Consider the following 21553-nt stretch of genomic DNA (forward strand, 5'->3'; position numbering starts at 1 on the left):
ATCTCAAGGGATTTGGAAGATCAGATGACTCCGTGACGTTAATAATGTATTTACACCCGAGGTGTCTGTGTGCCTCACCCTGGGGCTGATCTTATGCTTGCTGCACCAAAACGCTTTACCCTGTCATTGACATAGTTCTTTAATTGCATAAATGCTTTAATTGCAAACTACAGACAATGTCTCCTTGTCCAAGGAGAGTGTTTTATTTTCCTTAAGATTTTGACTTTGATTAAATGTTAATACATCTAAGAGTTCTGGGCAAATAAACAAACAAACAGGCAAACAAAAACCGAAAACCCTTCTGGGCATGTCTAGGTGAGCTTTTTCCCTTGAGAAGAATTAGTTATTGGAGGGACTACTAAATAAAACTTAGGTGACAGCATCAATTGTCAGAGCCTTTGATCTCTAATGGGTTGCATTCCTGTAATATTCCACCTCAGTTGGATGTGTGAGAACTAACCATGGCAAAGCCATATCACTCACTTGCTGACCATATGATATCAGTTTTGCCACACAGTGATGGCATCATCTCTTCTGGGATAATGATGACCTCACTTATGAAATCAAAGGACTAGGCTAAATAATACCTTAGGTCAGCCAGGCGTGGTGGCTCACACCTGTAATCCCAGTGCTTTGGGAGACTGAGGCAGGTGGATTACAAGATCAGGAGTTGGAGACCAGCCTGGCCAACATAGTGAAACTTTGTCTCTACTAAAAATGCAAAAAATTAGCTGAGCGTGGTGATGGGTACCTGTAATCCCAGCTACTCAGGAGGCTGAGGCAGAATAATCACTTGAACCCAGGAGACAGAGATTGCAGTGAGCCAAGATCACACCATTGCACTCCAGCCCGGGCAACAGTGCAAGACTTCGTCGCAAAATTAATTAATTAATTAATTAATTAAAAATAAACTAATAATAATAATACCTTAGGTCCTTTCTTGCTCTACAATTCTGAGGAATGGAAAGTAGTGCAAATCTCCAAGAGAATTTTGGAAAAGATAAGGGTTCCGTGTGATCAGGCATTGGATGACTCCTTGCTGGCCCTGGCTCAGAAATTGTGGGGCATACTTTGCTTTCTTTTGATTATTTTTCCCTTTGTAGTAATACGGAAACCCAGTCAGCATCTCCCAATGCAGGGTTTGGGTGGGTACCTTGCCTCATTGACCAATAGGTGCATCGTCCTTCTGTACGATCATCATTGCTCTGTTTAAAATTTTAAAAGCTGCAGTAACTCAACATGTAGTGAGGTTTCAGGTTTTAGTTAATGACAAGATAATGTCTTGAATGTGCAGGAAAACAGGGAAGTAAATTTTCAAACCTTGATCAAGGTGAAGATATACCATGACCTCGAAGTGGACAGTACCTGGGGTGGTGAGGGAGAAGCCCAGCCTGGAACTCAGAGAAGGAAAAGGAAAGTAGTTGTAGGTGATAAGATTGCAGAGTTGAGCATCCTGTGTTGGTGGGAGCACGAAGTGTATAGGATCTGCTATGATCTTTGGCTTCTATACTGAGTGAGATGGGGAAGCACTGGAGAGTTTTGAACTGGAGTGATATGATCTGACTTAAACTTTTTAATTTTTATTATTTTTTAATTTTTATTTTATTTATTTAGTTTTTTGAGATGGAGTCTTGCTCTGTCGCCCATGCTGGAGTGCAGTGGCGCAATCTCGACTTACTACAATCTCTGCCTCCCGAGTTCAAGCGATTCTCCTGCCTCAGCCTCCCAAGTAGCTGGGATTACAGGCACCTGCTACTACGCCCAGCTATTTTTTGTATTTTTAGTAGAGACAGGGTTTCATCATATTGGCCAGGCTGGTCTCGAATTCCTGACCTCAGGTGATTCGCCCACCTCGGCCTCCCAAAGTGCTGGAATTGCAGGAGTGAGCCACCACGCGGGGCCCCGGCCCAAACTTCTTAAACATGATCTATAGCGGCCACGCTAAGAGTAGACTTGGAGAGGCAAGGGTGGAAGCGCAGATGTAGGGTAGAATACTGACTTCTAGTACTGGCTCTGCTATGAACGTTCTTTGTGCCTGTAAGCCAGTCATTTCATCACAGGAGCCTCATTTTTTACCTGTAAAATGAGAGGATCATTAATATCTGAGGTTCCTTTCATTTCTACCTTTCACTGGGTCAATACTTGGAAGAATATTGCAAATTTTTTCTATTAAACATAAGCATTTTTACACACGGTGTTTCCAAAATTTATACCTTCTTTCTCATAGTTTTAAAGTGCAAATTTTGAAACTCAGTACATTAGCAACACAGGATATTTCATGGGTTCTGGTGAAAGGTTGTAAATTACAGGAAAATATCAATTGTGGTAATGTAATGAAGAAGGCTCACTCTACGCCAGTTGTAATTGCTAATTCATGAAAATGGTAACCACAATTAAAGACTGTTTGAATGATACACACACACACACGTGTTCCTCCTAGGAAATGCACATTTAAAGGGGTAAAGGGGGGAAAATATGATTAAAGCATAACTATACTTGGGTTTAGCATATAAAAGGTCAAAATCCAGGTATCTTGAAGTCAGAGAGGATTAAAATGAAAATGGAACATAAAAACATAGGCCTCTAATACGGGGATATGGAAAGCTTGTTGTAGGGAATTTCTAACTTTTTAAATTGTAAAATAATTGACCTTACTAATAAAGTACCTGTAATTCATAATCCCAAATATCCATAATGGGTTTCTTTGTTGTAGATGAGTAAATAACCTCATCTAACAAATCATTCTTTCAGGCTGTATGTTAAGCTGGCAAAGAACTGTCCCCTTTCCTACCTGCATCTGAATCTACAGAAGTTAATTTTGTTGTGGATAGAGTAAATTAGATGTGAAAAATTGAAAAGGGAAAGAGGTTAATGCTTGATCATCTTACTTGCACATGCAAGGATTGAAGGGCTCTGTTTCCTTGAGAGAATTCCCATGATGCCAATTAACCTAACTTATTCCAAAACAATTCTCTGTTTGGAAAGAATAATTTTCATTGTGGGTGTTCCTTGAAATTGTATGCCTCATCCCCTGTTATTACTGAGATGTGTGCTGTGCAATTGAAAGTACCAGCCTCGTTTCCATACACTGTATGGATTAGAGCTGTATCCCACACACGGTGTCAAATAATGTTTTAATTTTGTCCAATGAACACATATTTTAACTTCTAGCAATTTTTTAAAAATGTGCGAAGGCCATCTCTGCCTAATATTAAACCCAGTATCTTATGTCAAAAACTAAAAGCAGGAGACTTGTTTTAATCAGGAAATAGCTTTTCTTGTCATTTATTTTTTAAGTGAACTTCCTTGGTTGGATTTAAATGGCATCTTCATTTTTTAAAATAGTATAATGCATTTTTCCTCCACTGTGGGAATAAACTGAACTAGAAAAGTTTGAAAAGGATATAACTAACTTTTAGTAAATGTATTATCCTTTTTTTTAGACTGCGTTCTCTATTTGGATTGCTGGAGTAAAAAAAATGAATAAATCAATTAACCAATATGCATTCTGAAATTTAATTTGGTGAATAGACTATATGTGCTTTTCATCAGGTACACACCTTTTTAAGTCTGAAACCACCACACACAAAGAATTTAATTCTGACAGACATTTGTTCTCAGCATAAATACTTTAGGGCCAATAGTTGTCCCCACTTAATCATGCTTCTTAAAAGTGAATTCCAGAAGACTTGAGGCCCCAAATGACCCCTGGTAAGGTGAGTTGTCAGTAAATTACTTTTATGATGTGCCCTGGGGAAGTAGGTCTGCTAGAAACTTGGTAGGGAACTGGCCCCCTTTGCCTGTAGGGGGATGACCTTTAACTTCATCTAACCTTTGTGTTTCTAATTCTAAATTTCAGGGAGGCAGTTAGTCACATTGTTGGATATCATTTTAAAAGAGTCTCTCCTGTACTCAGAAGACAGTGTTAACCACAAATTTGTTGTTTAACCTCTAAATGAAGCATCCTATAAGCATTTTATTTCTATACTTTAATTTTAAATACCATTTAATGAATTGAAGTAGAAAAGAGTTCCAAATGGATTCATAGTTAAATTATGACTGCCTTAGATGAAATTTAGGAAACACTGCAGAACATTTAATCTCTCTAATTTTGCTAATTTGAACTTACTGTGGGGCTTGAAAATGCATATGAACAGTTAGAGATGAATGAAGATGTTACATCAGAATACAATTAATTTTTCACAAAATATTTAGTTATTGAAGACAAATCTTGCTAACTTTGTTGTCTTCATTATGAGAAAGTTTTTATGGTGCTTTTTGGGAATAATAAATACATTGAAATTATCAAACATAGGAATTTAGATTCAGTTTTGGACTAAAAAAATCTTATTTGTCTATACTAAACTGAAATCATTGGGAAATAATTTTTGTTCACAGGACATAAAATACACAGAGATTATTAATTTCTCATTGGTTTTGGCTGACATTTGATAGGGCAGTATTTTTAATTCCTTCCTAAACAAAAATAGTTCGTGGCTCAGTTTTTTTAAAATATAATTGTACTATTAGATTAAAAAATATTTACATATATATATACATATATGTGTATATATATGCATAAAACACTGTATTGTTCAATGAAATATTACTAAAAACAATAAGCTTTTCTAAAAAATTACACACCTAATTTTTAACCAGAGAATGTTTAGGTATATGAGTACATAGACTAAATGTAGAATATTTCCATAATCTCTTTGGTTTATATTTCAGTTTATAGCATAAGCAAAGCCAGGCAGTCTAAACTTTGCATTTGATATCAATCCTTTGGAGGAGTTCAACAAAAGCAGTCATAGGAGCCATTAGTATAACTTCAGTAATTTTTCAGTGGGGAAAGAAAGAGATCATCAAAATTCTTTCCTATAAACCAAAGGTTCTGGCTCAAGAGTGTATGTAAACAAGATGTATGTTTTAAATACAGCTTAAATGCCACCCAGGAGAGAAATTCAATGGTGAAAGAGTTGTCAACAGACTGAGGGCAATCTTTAAATGATGGGCAAAATATTAAATTAATGACACTAATGTTGGGAATACACAGTCATGTGCTTCCAAGAAATTCAGCACAAAATGTCCCCTTTTCCCCCACCCTAAATTGTTTATATTTGGATCCAGAGAGATAGTAAGGCAAAAGATTTTACTTGAAAACATGGCAACCAAACTCAGAATTTTGAAACAAATTTGAAAATAAAGTTAGAATAAAATGTTATTTTAATCCTGCCGAAAGCATTTGTTCGTCATCATGTACATTTCTACTTAGATATGGTTAGGAGCAGGGTTTTTTAAGTTATTGCTTGTGTGTTTGTTTTTGTTTTGTCAAAAATTTTGCATGAAAGTAAATTTATGGTAGTAACCATTACAGCATGTCCCACATTATCATTCTCTGGAGACTTGCTATTTAGTTTCCATTCAGCCTGGACCAAAAGACACACTCATAATATGTTCTATGTAATGAACAGGGCCCATCTCTGGAGTCATCTCTGAAGCCCAACCCAAAACACAGGACCTAGAATGTGGAAGGTAGTTTCCCCACAGGAATATCAGTGTGCTTTGATCAGAGGAAGGTAAATGGGTGGTGGTCAGGAAAAGCAACAAGGATATGAAGAACTCAAATATCATGAGGGAGAGGAAATAGAAGCAGAGAAACTATAAATAACCTGATGTATGCCTTAAGGAAAGTATAACCAAAGTCTTGGAGATGCCAGAGTAAAGAACAGGTGAACAGGTAATTCCATCCTTCTGAGGATGTCTGTGTCTCACACAGGAATGATTCTTAAAGGATATGGGCATTGCCTTTCATGCAAGAAACATGATTAAGAGATTGAGATGAGGCTAAACATGTAAACTGAGACCAGAGAGGGTACCTATAAAGCATCTTATATGTTCAGCTAGGGACTCTGTGTCTCTTCTGTGGTAGACAGCAAGGGAAGTTATGGCCAGCCTCCCAGTGATGTGTTAGGTCTCTGTGCAACCAGTTGGCTTAAGACAAATGTTACCTTAGCTACTGTGACTGCCATTCTTACCCTTGTACAGGATTTGGGAGCTTCTCCCTGTTTGGGGGACAAGATGGCTTAAAAACTGAGTCTCAAAAGAATTGAAAAGTGAATGCAAGGGAAGAAGACTTTAGGAAAAACAGAAACTCAATTCAGATGCACTTCGTCAAAAACCAAAACAATTTTACTTTCCCCTGTGTTGGCTTCATTTTTTCACAGGCTTTCTCTTCGTGGCACAGATTGTAGCAGCTCTAGACTTACATCCTACCAGCTTAGCAAATCCAGGAGAAGGAGGGCTGCTTTTCCCTGAGTCTCAACAGCAGTCTCATAACAGATGCCACTGGCTTGGACCCTCCACCCATCCTGGGGCCACTCATGGTCCCAGAACTTCTCTGGAGCCAAGGACAGAGTCCAAAGCACTCAGCCACAAGTGTGGAAAGGGTACCACCCCCAGGGGAAATGGAGGTGTTGTTAGTAGAGAAAGGAGTGGACCCTGGGCAGCAATAACAACAGACATTTACTGCTTACAGAACAAATAAGAACACTCAGAGTCAGAGTCCAGACTGTTAATATTCAATCCTGTCTGACTTTCTCCCTGTGCTTCTTAGTACTAGGCATTCCTCTGTTAGGGACATTGAAGGTTTATAAAGCAACCCAACTAAGGCTTTCACTTGGTAGAGTGTGCCTAATTAGGCGGTATTTTCTTAATGTTCATATAATATTTGTTTCTTGCTTACTTATATCTACTTACTTTTATAAGACATGTAGACCCAGAGAGGTACCCACATTTGAGGTAGCAATGAAATATGTCCAGGAAGCCTTACTGGAATGCCAGAAGCAATGGAGTCAAAAAGACTGACTTAGTAACTTCTAAGTTGCAGAAAATGGCTCATCTCCCAAAAAAGGAGTAGATGAATCCTTGTAGGAATCACATCTATACAACCTATAGTCCCATCCTTACTTTAAAAGGCTTTTGTAAAATTTCTATTTGATTTCTGTCCATTAATCATATTTATTAGGGAATCACTGTAATTTGAATCAAAATCTATAAGAATAACAGAAGTATATCAGGAACTGCCTCCAAAATGCTTATATAGAGATTATGAAACATCTGCTGATGAGGTTTTGTACTTCGGTAACATAATTTTGAAATGTTTTGTACCCTATGGCTCTAAAGTTCACATCTTCTTTCCAGTGATGTTGAGTTCCATTATGTGCAATTTAATTAACTTTTGTAGACAAGTATGACTTTTTCATTATTATTAAACTTTAAGTTCTGGGATGCGTGTGCAGAACATGCAGGTTTGTTACATAGGTATACATGTGCCGTGGTGGTTTACTGCACCTATCAACCCGTCATCTACATTAGGTATTTCTCCTAATGCTGTCCCTCCCCTAGCCCCCCATCCTTCTGACAGGCCTCGGTGTGTGATGTTCCCCTCCCTGTGTCCAGGTGTTCTCATTGTTCAACTCCCACTTATGAGTGAGAAAATGCAGTGTTTGGTTTTCTGTTCCTGTGTTAGTTTGCTGAGAATGATGGTTTCCAGCTTCATCCATGTCCCTGCAAAGGACATGAACTCATCCTTTTTTATGGCTACATAGTATTCCATGGTGTATATATGTCACATTTTCTTTATCCAGTCTATCACTGGTGGGCATTCGGGTTGGTTCTTTGCTATTGTGAACAGTGCTGCAATAAACATACATGTGCATGTGTCTTTATAGTAGCCTGATTTATAATCCTTTGGGTATATACCCAGTAATGGGATTGCTGGGTCAAATGGTATTTCTGGTTCTAGATCTTTGAGGAATTGCCACACTGTCTTCCACAATGGTTGAACTAATTTACACTTCCAACAGTGTAAGAGTATTCCTATTTCTCCACATCCTCTCCAGCATCTGTTGTTTCCTGACTTTTTAATGATCTCTTTTCTAACTGGCCTGAGATGTTATCTCATTGTGGTTTTGATTTGCATTTCTCTAATGACCAGTGATCATTGTTTTTTTTTTTTTTTTTTCTGTTTGTTGGCCGCATAAATGTCTTCTTTTGAGAAGTGTCTGTTCATATCATTTGCCCACTTTTTGACGGGGCTGTTTTTCTCTTGTAAATTTGTTTCAGTGTTTTGTAGATTCTGGATATTAGCCCTTTGTCAGATGGATAGATTGCAGAAATTTTCTCCCATTCTGTAGTTGCCTGTTTTCTCTGATGATAGTTTCTTTTGTTGTGCAGAAGCTCTTTAGTTTAATTAGATCCCATTTGTCGATTTGGGCTTTTTTTGCCATTGCTTTTGGTGTTTCAGTCATGAGGTCTTTGCCCATGCCTATGTCCTGAGTGGTATTGCCTAGATTTTCTTCTAGGGTTTTTATGGTTTTAGGTCTTATGTTTAAGTTTTTAATCCATCTTGAGTTAATTTTTGTATAAAGAGTAAGGAAGGAGTCCAGTTTCAGTTTTCTGTATATGGCTAGCCAGTTTTCCCAACTCCATTTATTAATTAGGGAGTCCTTTCCCCATTGCTTGCTTTTGTCAGGTTTGTCAAAGATCAGATGGTTGTAGATGTGTGGCGTTATTTCTGAGGCCTCTGTTCTGTTCTGTATGACATATTTTAATTTGTCTTTAGTCATAATAGCATGATTAACATGCTGTAGACTACTTAAAATGTAATATTGTCAGTATTTCTTTATACTTTGAAATATGCAGGACATTTCCGAACATTCTCATGAATCTATTAATGTGCCTTTGCTATTTAATATGCATATTAAAATCTGTTCCTGTTTATTCACTTAAATGAAAGCAAGAGAAAGTTTAAAAAGCACAAACTCTGACTCTGTTGGAGAATGTGTGTGCTTTTATCTCTAGCAATTTGGAAAGACTTTAAATTAGTCATTTGTTTTCTCATTGACAGTCTTTGTTACATTTAAACATGTTCATGAAATTAATGCTAACTATATACAATAAGCATTCAAAAATAAAAAGTCAATTTCTTTTTAATGGAAAAAACTTGTTTATGTCTTATATGTCTGAGTTTTAAGTAGGAGTAGTTTTATGTAATTATATGACACGATTTTACTTTTTTCTAACTAAAAACATGCTTATGTGCTCACTGTGCTTTACTAAAAAAACCTTCTTGTTTTCTATTGTCTGCCACATCCATTCTAAAATCAATGTTTAATTTACTTATGTAGAAAGTTTAAATAACATTTCTGCTTTATTTCACCACTTTAACCCCTTGTCATGCTGTTCATTCTGTCATTCATTCAAGTGATGGGAAGACATTTTTCTTTAAGACAAGCTTTTTACCCATGGCGCAACCCATAGAGGATTGTTACCAGAGGACAGTTACAAAGCTACTTTCTGTTTGATCAAAAAACGGACAGATTTGTGGAAATCAGCTCAGAAGAATAATCTGTTTTCCAAGATCTCTATGTAGGGACTCAGTAAATGTCTTCCCTGTACTTTGTAGATCTGCAGAAATAATATGGTTCAGCTCTACATCAGAGCTATGACTGTATGTTTGCCATTCATTGATGGACTCATTCATTCATTGAGAGAATGATTATTGGACTTCTTCTAAATGAAACAGAAGAACTAGAAAAAAATCCAGAAATTCTATTTTTGCATGTTGATGAATTACAATAAACCAATTGTAAACATGCAGATAGAGATTTATGGTATTAGAAAGAGAGAAAGATAGAAGGAATGAGGGCTTTTGGACTTGTGTCCAGGATTACTGTCTAAGCAGGTTCAAATGTCTTCCCATTTACTTGTTTTCTGTCAGGATATTGATGCAGTCTCATTGTTCCCAGTATTGACCTGCAAAATACTAAAATGCAGAAAATTTCTATTTATCTCTACCAAAGAATAGGAATTTCTCATTAACCGAATATTTTGATTGACTAATAATTTAAAAGATACATGGTAAAAATGACCAATTTTCAAAGAATGTACATAAAGGTATCATGAAAAATGTGAAAACAGCTTATTCTTATATGTAAAATATGAAATACTGTAATATTCAGGTCATCTTTACAAATATATCAGGTTTACCACCTTTCACTTTCTTTATGTGAAACCCACTGAGACTAGATAGGTATTAGAATTCAGGGACCTTCAGATGTATATTAAGTCAATATGGTTCATATATTATACATTAATCTAACTGCAGAAAAACATCTGAATATATAAAGACTATGAATTGTTTCACAACCATTCTGGTCTAGTTTTGCTGGAAAATAAGTATGCACTAAACTTATATAAAAGCTTTTGCTTTTACTCTTTAGAGTTTTTTGGACTTCAAAAGGCTATCAGATTGCAAAGTTGTTTTTTTGTTTGTTTGTTTGTTTGTTTGTTTGTTTGAGACAGAGTGTCTCGCTCCATCACCCAGGCTGGAATGCAGTGGCGTAATTTCGGCTCACTGCTCCACCTCCTGGGTCAAGCAATTCTCCTGCCTCAGCCTCCTGAGTACCTGGGACTACAGGTGCAGGACACCACACACAGCTAATTTTTGTATTTTTAATAGAGCTGGGGTTTCATCTTGTTGGCCAGGATGGTCTTCATCTCCTGACCTCATGATCCGTCCGCCTCAGCCTCCCAATGTGTTGAGATTACAGGCAGGAGCCACTGCATCCGGCCCCCAGATTGCAGACTTCTTATTTCACAGCAGCATGCTTTAGCATCTCATTTATCTGGCAATTATATTTCATCATCACCTTCGGGGGACAGAATTGGGAAGGTAAAATGAAGCAAAACTGGCTTCTGAGCATCAAGGAAAATAGCTGTGGGTCACGTGCTTTAGTTATAAAATTATAAAACTTTTGGAATTGGAAGGAACCTTTGGAATCATGCCACCTAGCTCTTTCATTCTACAGTTGAGGAAACTGAAGCATGGGGAGACAAAATTGTCAGTTTGAGGTTGGCTAGCCAAACAGCCATACTCATGTTGAATTATTTGTAAAATTAATCTTCATTGTTTAACAAGGCTAATGTTTTGCTGTAAGCTTTCCCAGAACGTTCATGTTTCTGAGTGATAGTGATTAGAACAGCAGATTAGAAATATGGGGGACATAGAAGGCACTCTAGAGACTAATTTACTGAGAAGTGGAACTGAGAAGCAGAGGAGGAAGCAGCAGATTTGCAGGACAGCAAAAACTTCTCAACGTACTCTGAAAGTTAGACAGCAGGAGTAATAGATTGCTTTAGGGATGACAATGCCTGCTGGTTGTTCAGGTGCTCTTAACCAAAGGAAATGCAGTGTTTTCCCATGAAAACAAAGTGAAGGGCCACATGGCACCACGTTTTGACAAATCCGTTCACCCTGGGTTAGATTTATTTCTTTCAAAACACCACCAAATATCAAAGTAAAAAAAGAGTATTTCAGGGGACTGGAATATATGGGAAATCTCTATCTCTGTTCAATTTTCCTGTAAACTTGAAATTTTCCTAAAAATAAATCTATTAAAACAGACAGAAAGAGAGAGAGAGAGATTGCATTCACTTCTCATTGATATTTCAATTAATGGAATTTCTTAACAGACACCTTTCGGAAGAGAGACTGAAACAGCAGCATTACTGCTATTGACTATTAGTTATTTTTAAGAAAACACCATCTCTATGTGTGAAACAAAATACAGATGAGACCATTTTCTAAAAGGCTGACACTAAGACTCTAAGAACAAGTTAAAACTGTATTTACATAGGCAAGGATGTTTAAAATATGTTTTTCAAAGATCATCGGCCAAACTTTTATTAGCTTAATCTCTGTTAAAGTGCAAATATTACTGAGAAAGCTGACTGTTATCCTTACCAGTCTTTTTAGTTTAATGAGAGCAAATTTCAGTTCTTGTCTCAAATGCAGATTCTGATAAAATAAAACTTGGATATATTTGATTTAGAGAGGAAGAAAAAGATTTAAGCAAAGAGAGAAAGAAAGGCAAAACCTGAGAGGATTTGGACACAGAAAACAAGTCTCTGGTTTTATAATCTTGCCCACATTAAAGTAGTAACTTCTAGAATAAAGCTCCATTGTCAGGTCATAGGATTTTACATTCTTGTCCAGTAATTTCCAAACATTATTAGTTTGCTTAGATTGTTGACATGTAATTAATAATTAATGTTTCTTGTTTTCTATCTAAAATAAAGAAGCTTGGATCAGATTGAACAGAAATAAAATATCTTCTTAATCTCAGTCCTCCCTTGGGATAAACACAGAGCTAAGCTATTCACTTTAGTCTTCATTTTTAAATAAGAAATAAAGAATAAGTTGGTATTTTATGAGGAGTTTCTGAATATAAAAGTTGAGCTATTGTTAAAAAAAATTGTGGCTAATTACAACATTTCCTTTTGTTTTAGGAATGTTAAGGAGTTAACAAAAGACCACTGTGTTTACAATAGTTGGTTCTTGGAAATTAAATTTAAGATAATAGTCAAATAATGTAAATTTAATTGAATTTAAAACATGATAAATTATTGTATACCAACTGCTTCCACATATGTGGACATTATTTAGCTTTTGGGCCAGAGTAAAGTGTACTTAAGACATGCTATATGGTAATGATTTAGATTTAGGCTTGACAATCTACGGATTGAATCTGGCCCGTAGCCTGTTTTTGTAAATAAAGTTTTACTGGAACACAGCCACATCATTTGTTTATGTATTCTCTGTGGCTACTTCTGTGCTACAACAGCAAGGTTTGAGTAGTTGCCAGAGAGATTCCATGGCCCACAAAGCCTTACATATTTACTATTATATCTGGCTCTTTAAGAAAAACGTTTGCTGACCCGCGATTTGGATGGTCAATTAGTGATTCTCAGCACACTCCTCCCTGAGTTGTGTTGCCTTAAATCTTTGAAGACCTCCTGTAGTCCCAGCTACTTGGGAGGCTGAGGCAGGAGAATTGCTTGAACCCAGGAGGCAGAGGTTGCAGTGAGCTGAGATTGCACCACTGCACTCCAGCCTGGGTAAAAGAATGAGACTCTGTCTAAAAAAAAAAAGAAAGAAGAAAGAAAGAATTAGTCCAGTCACAGTGACTCACGCCTGTAATCCCAGCACTTTGTGAGGCCAAGGTGGGAGGATCACCTGAGGTCAAGAGTTTGAGACCAGCCTGGTCAACATGACAAAACCCATCTCTACTAAAAATACAAAAAAAAAAAAAGAAAAGAAAAGAAAAAGAAAAGAAAATCTTTGAAGACACTAGAATATCATTTGTACAAGGATATTTTAACAATATTAAGGATATTCTAAAAAGTTGAGCATATTTTGCTAAATACAGATTATAGTCATATTTGAGATTATAGTTTATATTTCCTAGGGCTTTGAATTTTTTAGGACATCATTAAGGAACCATTTTTTATTTCCATATACCAGACTAGTGAAAAGAAAGTGGCATTGTTGCTTCTGATTGCATTCTGCAACTTTCAACTCTAAATGACTTGTGTAGGATTTCCACCAGTAATTGGTTTGCCTGGGTCTTGTATACATATTTCACATCCTAACTTCATTATCTTGGCCCCCTGCATATGCTGCTACTCTCTACCATTATCAATGCAACAATTTCCATGTACTGTATAACTGCAACCTTTTGCACTATACAAGATAGCCCAAGAACACTCTTCATGAGTTGCATCCTAACTGTAGCACTACCCACCTTACACTGACATTCCCTGTCCATGTGGGCCGTAATGTCCTGGAGAAGAGGGATCATACCAATATCATCTTCCTGCATGTCAGCCTTGGGCACTGTTTGCTGTACAAAACTGAAATTTTTATCTACAAGTGTACTTTTAGAATTTTCTCCTCTGTTCAAGCTCAATAGTTGAAGTATACATTAAAGTAAGGGTGTCCATTTAATTTGTCACCAAATTGGGACAATTTTGAGAGTTAAAGAAGAATGTCTGAATAGTTGTACTAGGACATAGACCAGAACTATGTTCAGAAAACCAGGACATACAGTCACCTTAATATTTGGAGACTTTTAAATTACAAAATTTCCTTAACTATACCATGTCTGATATTAAATACTTGTACATCATAAAGTAGACAGTAAAATGACCTTTATAATAGCAACAAATGACCAAAAACAAAAACATTTGAAAAATTGTGGAATTTCAGTTAACTCGGACTTAGTATCTTGTGCCTGATAGAAGCAACATGATGGCCAAGCCTCCTTTTCTTGCTCTTCTATTTTCATAGGACCTTCTCATCCTTTTCATCATCAAGAAAATCAGGTGGCTGTCACTATAGACAACTACCGATAAAAGAAAACAAATTAGAAGAAGGCGGCTCATCTAGGATTGTGTCAGAATTAGGAAATAATGTCTTGCACCAGCCATCTTGTTCCATTTCTTTCCTTTTAAATTATTGCTCCTTTTATTCGAAAGCATAATCAGGCACGCATTGATCTTACAATAAGCTTTACTTATAGTAAAACTGAAGCACATTTTAAATTATGCAGTTCTCACTATATTAAGCCAGGACTTTCCAGTCCACCCGAAGTTTCCAGTAAAGTTCTGTTTGACCTTTGTATAAAGACCACCTTTACTAGGTGACTTATTTTTGCTGCCCTCTTGGGTGGTCGAATGAGGCAAATTTCCCTGTTGAACAACATACAACCTTCTTTTTTGCCAAGTGAACATTACACTGGGATGTGGCTTGGAGGCACAGTTTCTCAATACTATAAACAACTGCTTTCTTGGAACAGCTTGTTGCTGAAGCATAAAGAGAGGTTACTCTTGGTTTAGCCTTGAGTAGCATATGAATTGGTTAAGGAAGTAAGTGTGGCTCACCCACCAAATTACAGTGGCCATAATATAATTAAGTTCGGTATCCTCCCTAGAGGCTCTAAGAAGTATTATTATGACACCAAACTTAAAGAAGAGGGATTTTTTTTTTAAGAGCCAGGAAATTCATGAGAAGCAGTCTTTGGGGGAAATGCTGCTTTTAAAAAAAGATTTTTAAAAATCAGTAGAAATACCTAAAAGTTGTTCAAGAAAAAAGGCTGGTTAAAATACAGTAGTTAGTTATCTATGATCCTGAAGACCATTAAATCAGTGTCTCTCACAAAAATAGGATGCCTTGGCATTAAAGATGTTATCGAAATTGGGATGGAGAAGAAAAGGGAAGATTAAAGATATATTCATAATATTAATAGTAAAACAAAGGAAAATAGGAAATGTTACTCAAAAAAATTATAGGAACGGCAATTGCTCTCTGCTTATCCAATTTGTAATTAAAACGCAAAATTTCAATAACAACTTAGACTTTTAAGTTAAAGACTTAATTTAGACTATTAAAAGATTATTAAAGACCTGTGTGTCTCTGAGTAGAAAGAAGGAGAAAAGAGAATAAGAATGTAGAGCCATTTGCTGGCTCAGCATAAGGCCACAGCTTTCTTAGCAATGCAGCTTGTACAGTTGTCAGAACTTTCTGGTAGAACCCTAGTCCGGGTGCAACAGTCACAGAGACAAATATGAAAACGGGAACATGTGTGAAAACTTAAACACATAAAAAGAAAGATGCTTAGCCTCTATTTCTTTCCAAATAATTGCTGTTCAAAGCATTGCTCTTTATCTCTTGGGCCCCATGATGGAGTGGCTTAAAATAAATCATCAAGTCTTCAGGGCAAGGGTGATTTATTTTTTTGGTCATATACTGCTGCTTTGTCACTCTATGTAATTGTTGTATTCAGCCAATCTGCTTATCATTGGTCACAGCTTCATAATGTCACAAATAATCCTGCTTATGTTTATCTGTTGAAGTGTCAGCCATCCATGCAATAAATCCTATGACAACCTAATAATATTCTCTTCATGTGTTTTGTGCAGAAGCTACATTGCAATAAGCATGGCTTTCACATAAGTAGAGAGTTTTGGAGTAAAGGAGTGACTCAGGGCAAAGTGTGATTCCACAGACAAATCAAAGGGCCAAATGCAGTATCTGGCAAATCCATCTTTAATGCAGCCATTCCTCTACATGGCCTTGGTTTAGAGTCTACATTAATGCATTAATTCTAGGCTAGTACAGAGCTTAATGATGCATCCCTGCTTAATTTCTACCAACTTCACAGAGGATATTTTTGTCTCCTGCAGGTAGGAATCAAGAAAGTTTATTAGATGTGCTCGTAGTGTAGTGAGCCTTATGTGTGAAAAGGAAAGCCAATGCCTTTGAATTCTTTCATTCTGTGTGGAGTTACCCTAAATTAAACTGATGCTTCAGTGTCTTCATCCCTTACACAATCAGTTGCATCACCCCTCCACCACAAAGCCATAAAACTCACTTGGTCTAGTGAGTGTTTTACATGTTTCAGGTGCCTAATAACTTTTGGCAACTTTTTTTTTTTTTTTTTTTTTTTTTTTTGCTATTGGCCTATAGGTCATCTCAGCATTATCAAAGCTAAGTTTGACAACTTACATTCTATTTGCATGTGGCTTTTAACTTGTTAGGAATGGGAATCCACCTTTTTGAAGTTCCACTGTGTTACAGTGTCTTTACAAGATCCAGTCTTGTAATCTAGGTATGATTATCCCTTTTTACAGATAAGGAAACTCATGTTCAAAAAGTTAAGTAATCTTCTCAATGATATATGTCTAGCAACTGGTAGAACCAGGATTCAAATTTTATGTCCAATAATTGTGGACAAAATCTGTCTAATAACCATCCAAACCCCAGCCTATGAACGCATTTAAAGAAATTTTGCTCCAGAATCAGCACTGATTTTCAACTCTGCTGTCTTCTGTGAACATTGCATAATAAACTAACACCAAGTCAAATACAGACCATGTTCCTGTCCAAGTCAGCCTTGGTTCCCAAGCACGAGTCACTTTCAGAATAGCTTGTTGTTGAAGCAGGAAAAAAAAAAAGTTGTGCTTGATTTGGCCTTGCGTAGCAATGTGGATTGTAAAGGAAGGTAAGCTCAGCTTGCTAGAAGAGTCCCAGTGGTGCTGGTCGACAGAGTGTCCATCTATAGAATTAATTGGAGAGTCTTTTTTTTTTAAGTTCCAGGCAGCCAACGAGTGAAAATGCATAATTTATGCAAGTGTTGGGGAAAAGGCTCACCTGTGCCAATATAAGATTTTCCCATCTTGAATGAGTGGGAAGTTTAATTTTTCTGCAAAAATAAATTGGAAGTCTAAGTATTAGAACTTATGGGGAAGAGTTATGCTTTCTAATGTATTTAAATAAATGTGAGGTTCTTCTGTTCCCTTTCCCAGTCCATTTTATCCTTTAAAAGACACAAGTCACAGGGAGCATGTTAAATGTCAAAGAAACTATGTAAACTGGTAGATGTTAATTAACTCTGCCAGACAAAACAGTTGCAGGATTGGATAAATGAGGAAATGCATCATCTAAGAAGTTACATGCAAGAATGGAAGGGATGAGAAGTCATTCTCATACACACAAAACTTCTCAATTCTCCTGTGTCTGGATGAAGGCCATAGACATTTTATGAATTTAAGGTGGGAGCACCAAAAATATCATTGGAGTGCTTATTTCTTCAAGCTTGCTGTGTTGTAAATATCATCTAGGGACGACACCATACCAGTAGGAAGATATCATTTAGAGCTTGTTCTAGACACTGAAACCATTTCAGTGACAGATAAATACCTTCTCAAGGGTTTGGTTTGCAAAAAGAAAAAAAAATCTTTCTATCAATTGCTGGATTAGGTCACACAATTGTTTCAGTCTATAGTGATTAAACTATACCTGCACACATGTGATTTACAAGACAGTTTGATTTCAGAAAGCTTTTATTAATGTATTTGATTTCACTCAGAGTGTGTTCTTTATAACAAACAGGAAACCTCACTAACTATAATTCAAAGTTTGAGCAATGGAAAGGCACATAGATGATGTCGTACATTATAAATATTTTTTGTACTTGCTAGTTTATTTCTAAGGAAATTATGAAAATGACATCATAATGATGACTGACTTTTATTAGTGTTTTTGCTCTGAAAATCTAGACAAGTAGTTACAAAGAAAAACAAATTGTCTAGCGTTACCGCTTAATACTTTGCCTGATGTCTTCTAGTGACATTAATCTTGGGAAGTGATTCCAGGACTACTTTGCTACCATGAGTTCTCTTTTATACATTTATCATCAAAAAGAACATAGTGGTAAAGTACAACATTTTTTAAAACTCAAAACAGGAAATAATTACTTTTGATTTTTGCCTAGAGTACTGCTTGGATTAGTCTACAACTTGAAAAACAATTTTAGACCAATATTTTATAGACCATTATTTGTTACTATCAGAGGAAGGTTTAACATAACTGTTTATTATATATTTTAGCAAGATGCTTCTTTTTTCTACTACTATCAAATAGAAATTGTTAACGTTCTGTTTCTAACTGAAGCCTTACTCTAATATCTTTTCTAGGTAAATTATTTTATTTTATTTTATTTTACTATTTTTTTGAGACGGAGTCTCACTCTGTCACCCAGGCTGGAGTGCAATGGCGTGATCTCAGCTCACCACAACCTCCGCCTCCTGGCTTCAAGCAATTCTCCTGCCTCAGCCTCCCAAGTAGCTGGGATTACAGGCATGCACCATCATGCCTGGCTAATTTTTGTATTTTTATAGAGACAGGGTTTCACTATGTTGGCCAAGCTGGTCTCAAACTCCTGACCTCACGTGATCCATCCACCTTGGCCTCCCAAAGTGCTGGGATTACAGGCGGGTAAACCATTTTAAGTGACTTATTTGATAATTGCATGTTTTGAAAGAGAAGATAATTGTGTAAAGATAGATGAAATTCACGAAATTGAGGTTTAGGTCTTAGAGTCTACTATTAACCCACACAATGAATATTTGAATACCTAGAGGTGTCAGTCATTGGGCTAAGTGCTAAGGTGCAATCGAAGAATAATAAAACTTGATTTCCATCTAAGATTTCTGTATGGGGTAGGGAAATCAACACAAAGTGATATGATGGTAGTATGGTGTCCTAGCAACACCTAGAAACTACTAGGACGAAAAGAAAGAGACATGCTTGCTACACTCTGGAGTCAAGGAGGACTTTGCAGAAGTGCTGGAGCTGGTCTTAAATGATCAACAAGTTATTCCATAGAAACTAGATGGGAATGATCTTCAAAGCGAGGGAACAAACAAATGCAAATGCATCAGGATATGAAAGCCAAGAGAGCATCAGAGTTGACCGTAGCTGGAAAGACATGAACATGAGATGGAATGACAGAGCGGAGACTGGAAAGAGAGGTTAAGGCCATATTGTAAAGTGTCTCATAGCCCCTGATAAATTATTTGGGCCTATTTTATAGGTGATAAGAGTCAAAAAGTTTTGCTTTGTTGTTATTTTGAAGAGGCAAAGTAAAATGACCAGATTTGTTTGTTACAAATCTATGTGAAGAATGGGCCAGTGTCTTATTAGCATAGCCAACAGAAACAAAAAACTCTCACAATCAAAGAAGTTTTTTGTTCTTTATGCTGTCGGTGACATTTTTTAACCTCCATTTAGATTTATATCAAGAAATTCAAAGAAAACAGCTTTATCTGTGTTTTAACCAGCTCAGCAGCAGTGGATGCCAAAGTCACTCTAGCATTAATAAGGGCAGTTCTACCTTAGGCCATATTCCTACTTTAAGACTGTTTTGGAATGATGGGTAATATTGCACAAAATAATATTTCATTGTATATTGAGGGGCTCCCAGACAATCTTATATGTATCTCTAATATCTACCATTTATTAAAATTGAAAGATTGCCAATTTTCCAATAGAAAGAAAACAAAACTTCCTTTATCATTTTCATAGTGATAAAATATAGACCACCAGATATCTGGATTTCTGATATCAACATCAATATGGCCTTACATTTTGCTTATAAGTATAAAAAAATTCAAGGTTTATTATATCATGCTTACTAATTTTGACAGGTAGTTTCACATTTGAGCCCCTGATTCCTGCTGTCTAGGCTTACATGTGTGACATAAAGACAATATGTTTGCATCTGGCAATATTTAAGAAAGAGAAGAATAAGGCAATTGATTGATATTGCTGACATTTGTGTCCATAATTAGGCTGATGGATTGCTGCTTCAGGAGTTTTGCTTTTTTAATCATTTGATGATTCTTGAAATATCTATGTAGTTTTTGCTAATGTGCTTATATTTCTATTTTCTTTTTTAATTATCACACATAATACATATAAATACAAACAGTGCCTCTGTTTATATACTTAAATAAGTCTATGTATAGGATTTTTTATATAAGGAAGGAGATGCCTTTTTAAATTAATTTTCAAATTTGATTTCAAATAACTCCAGCCACCCAGTAACACATGCAGCTTTACTGCAAAAGCTGCACGTGAGAAGTCTAAGTACCATCAGCAATGCCTCCACCAAAGCCCTCACTCTAAAGTCACTTGTCACACATTCTATCAAATAAGGGAGAAAAAACCAAATACTATATCCTATTATAGTTTTCCACCTGAGACTATCAAAATAGAAAAGAAAAGAATTTTTCCTAATGGAAAAAGTCTAAGTGCTCACATAGAATCACTGAATTATCATTTTTGCTAGAGTTGACCTTATGCATTTCAAGGGTGGCACTGTCATGTACAGGAACAGGACACTCATTGCTCCTCCCACCCATCCCCACCATGATGAAGAAAAGAGCTGATTAGTGAACAACTAACAAATATGTGCCATCTGGGTACTAGTAACTTTAAATTTTTATTTAACGTATTTTTCATTTTTTAAGAAAGTACCTTGTGAGTTAGAAGTTATCATGCCTTTACAATAGAAAAAAGCTGAAGCTCAGGGGTGTTAAATTATTTCCCCAAATTCAAACAGCTTGGAAGTCACATAAGCAAAGATTCAAACCCAACTGTCATGTAATAGAGCCCACATTCTCTCCACCGTATTTACGTGTGCCCTCAGATACCTAAAATTCTCCACAACCAGCAAGAATAGGAGTACACATATTTTTGCACTCTTCTCTTCCATTTCTCTTTTCCCAAAGAATCACACTCATTACAGATAAAGTATCTCTCTGGGGGATGCTGTTCTTTCTTTACCTGGAACTTTCTTCCCTTTCTGGCTCCTTCTCATTCTTGAAGGCTCAACTTGAATTTTTAGAGAGGTCTTCCCTCTTTAGAAAGGTCTGCCCTGACACCCTAGCCTGAATTACATTTCCCTTGAATTATTTCCCATAACACCCTATTCTTGTCTTTTACAGTCCTCTCCAAAGTTGAAATATGTATTTATGTATAGCCTCACTTGTGTAAAGTCTCTCCCCAACTAGAATACAATATCCCAGGCTGTGGTATATTGTAACAACGGCTAAATTTTTTTGAGCATCAGTAGTGTGTCAGGGATCATCCTTCTATCTTTCCATGCAACAACCCACAAGGTAGGAAATGTGTGTATTTTGAAAGTGGTAAAACTGAGACACAGAGAGGCTAAGGTAACTTTCCCAAAGTTAGAAAGCTATCGAGTGAATGAGCCAAGTTGTAAAGCAAGGTAGCCTGGATCCCTGGGCCCATACTCTTAAACACCATGCTGTGAATGAACAGGAATCTGACAGATGAGGACAT

At 36.5% G+C, this 21553-nt stretch overlaps 1 protein-coding gene and 1 long non-coding RNA gene across 6 annotated transcripts in view; one reads left to right on the forward strand and one right to left on the reverse strand.

Annotated features, from left to right (window-relative positions):
* Positions 1 to 21553, reverse strand: part of LOC123573634 (uncharacterized) — a 65011-nt gene that overhangs the window by 28479 nt on the left and 14979 nt on the right. Inside the window, exon 3 of one of the 3 annotated variants that reach the window (XR_006698323.3) lies at positions 9596 to 9829. The exons of 1 other annotated variant lie outside the window; for it this stretch is intronic. This is a non-coding gene — a long non-coding RNA (uncharacterized lncRNA). Of the gene's footprint in view, positions 1 to 9595; positions 9830 to 16971; positions 17109 to 21553 lie in introns of those variants that run through there. One more of the 3 variants, XR_006698324.3, reaches the window with a different exon arrangement.
* Positions 1 to 21553, forward strand: part of HHIP (hedgehog interacting protein) — a 97794-nt gene that overhangs the window by 25227 nt on the left and 51014 nt on the right. The gene's annotated exons all lie outside the window — the stretch shown is intronic.

Source organism: Macaca fascicularis, chromosome 5 (genome assembly GCF_037993035.2).
Source record: "Macaca fascicularis isolate 582-1 chromosome 5, T2T-MFA8v1.1".
Lineage (NCBI taxonomy): Eukaryota > Metazoa > Chordata > Mammalia > Primates > Cercopithecidae > Macaca > Macaca fascicularis.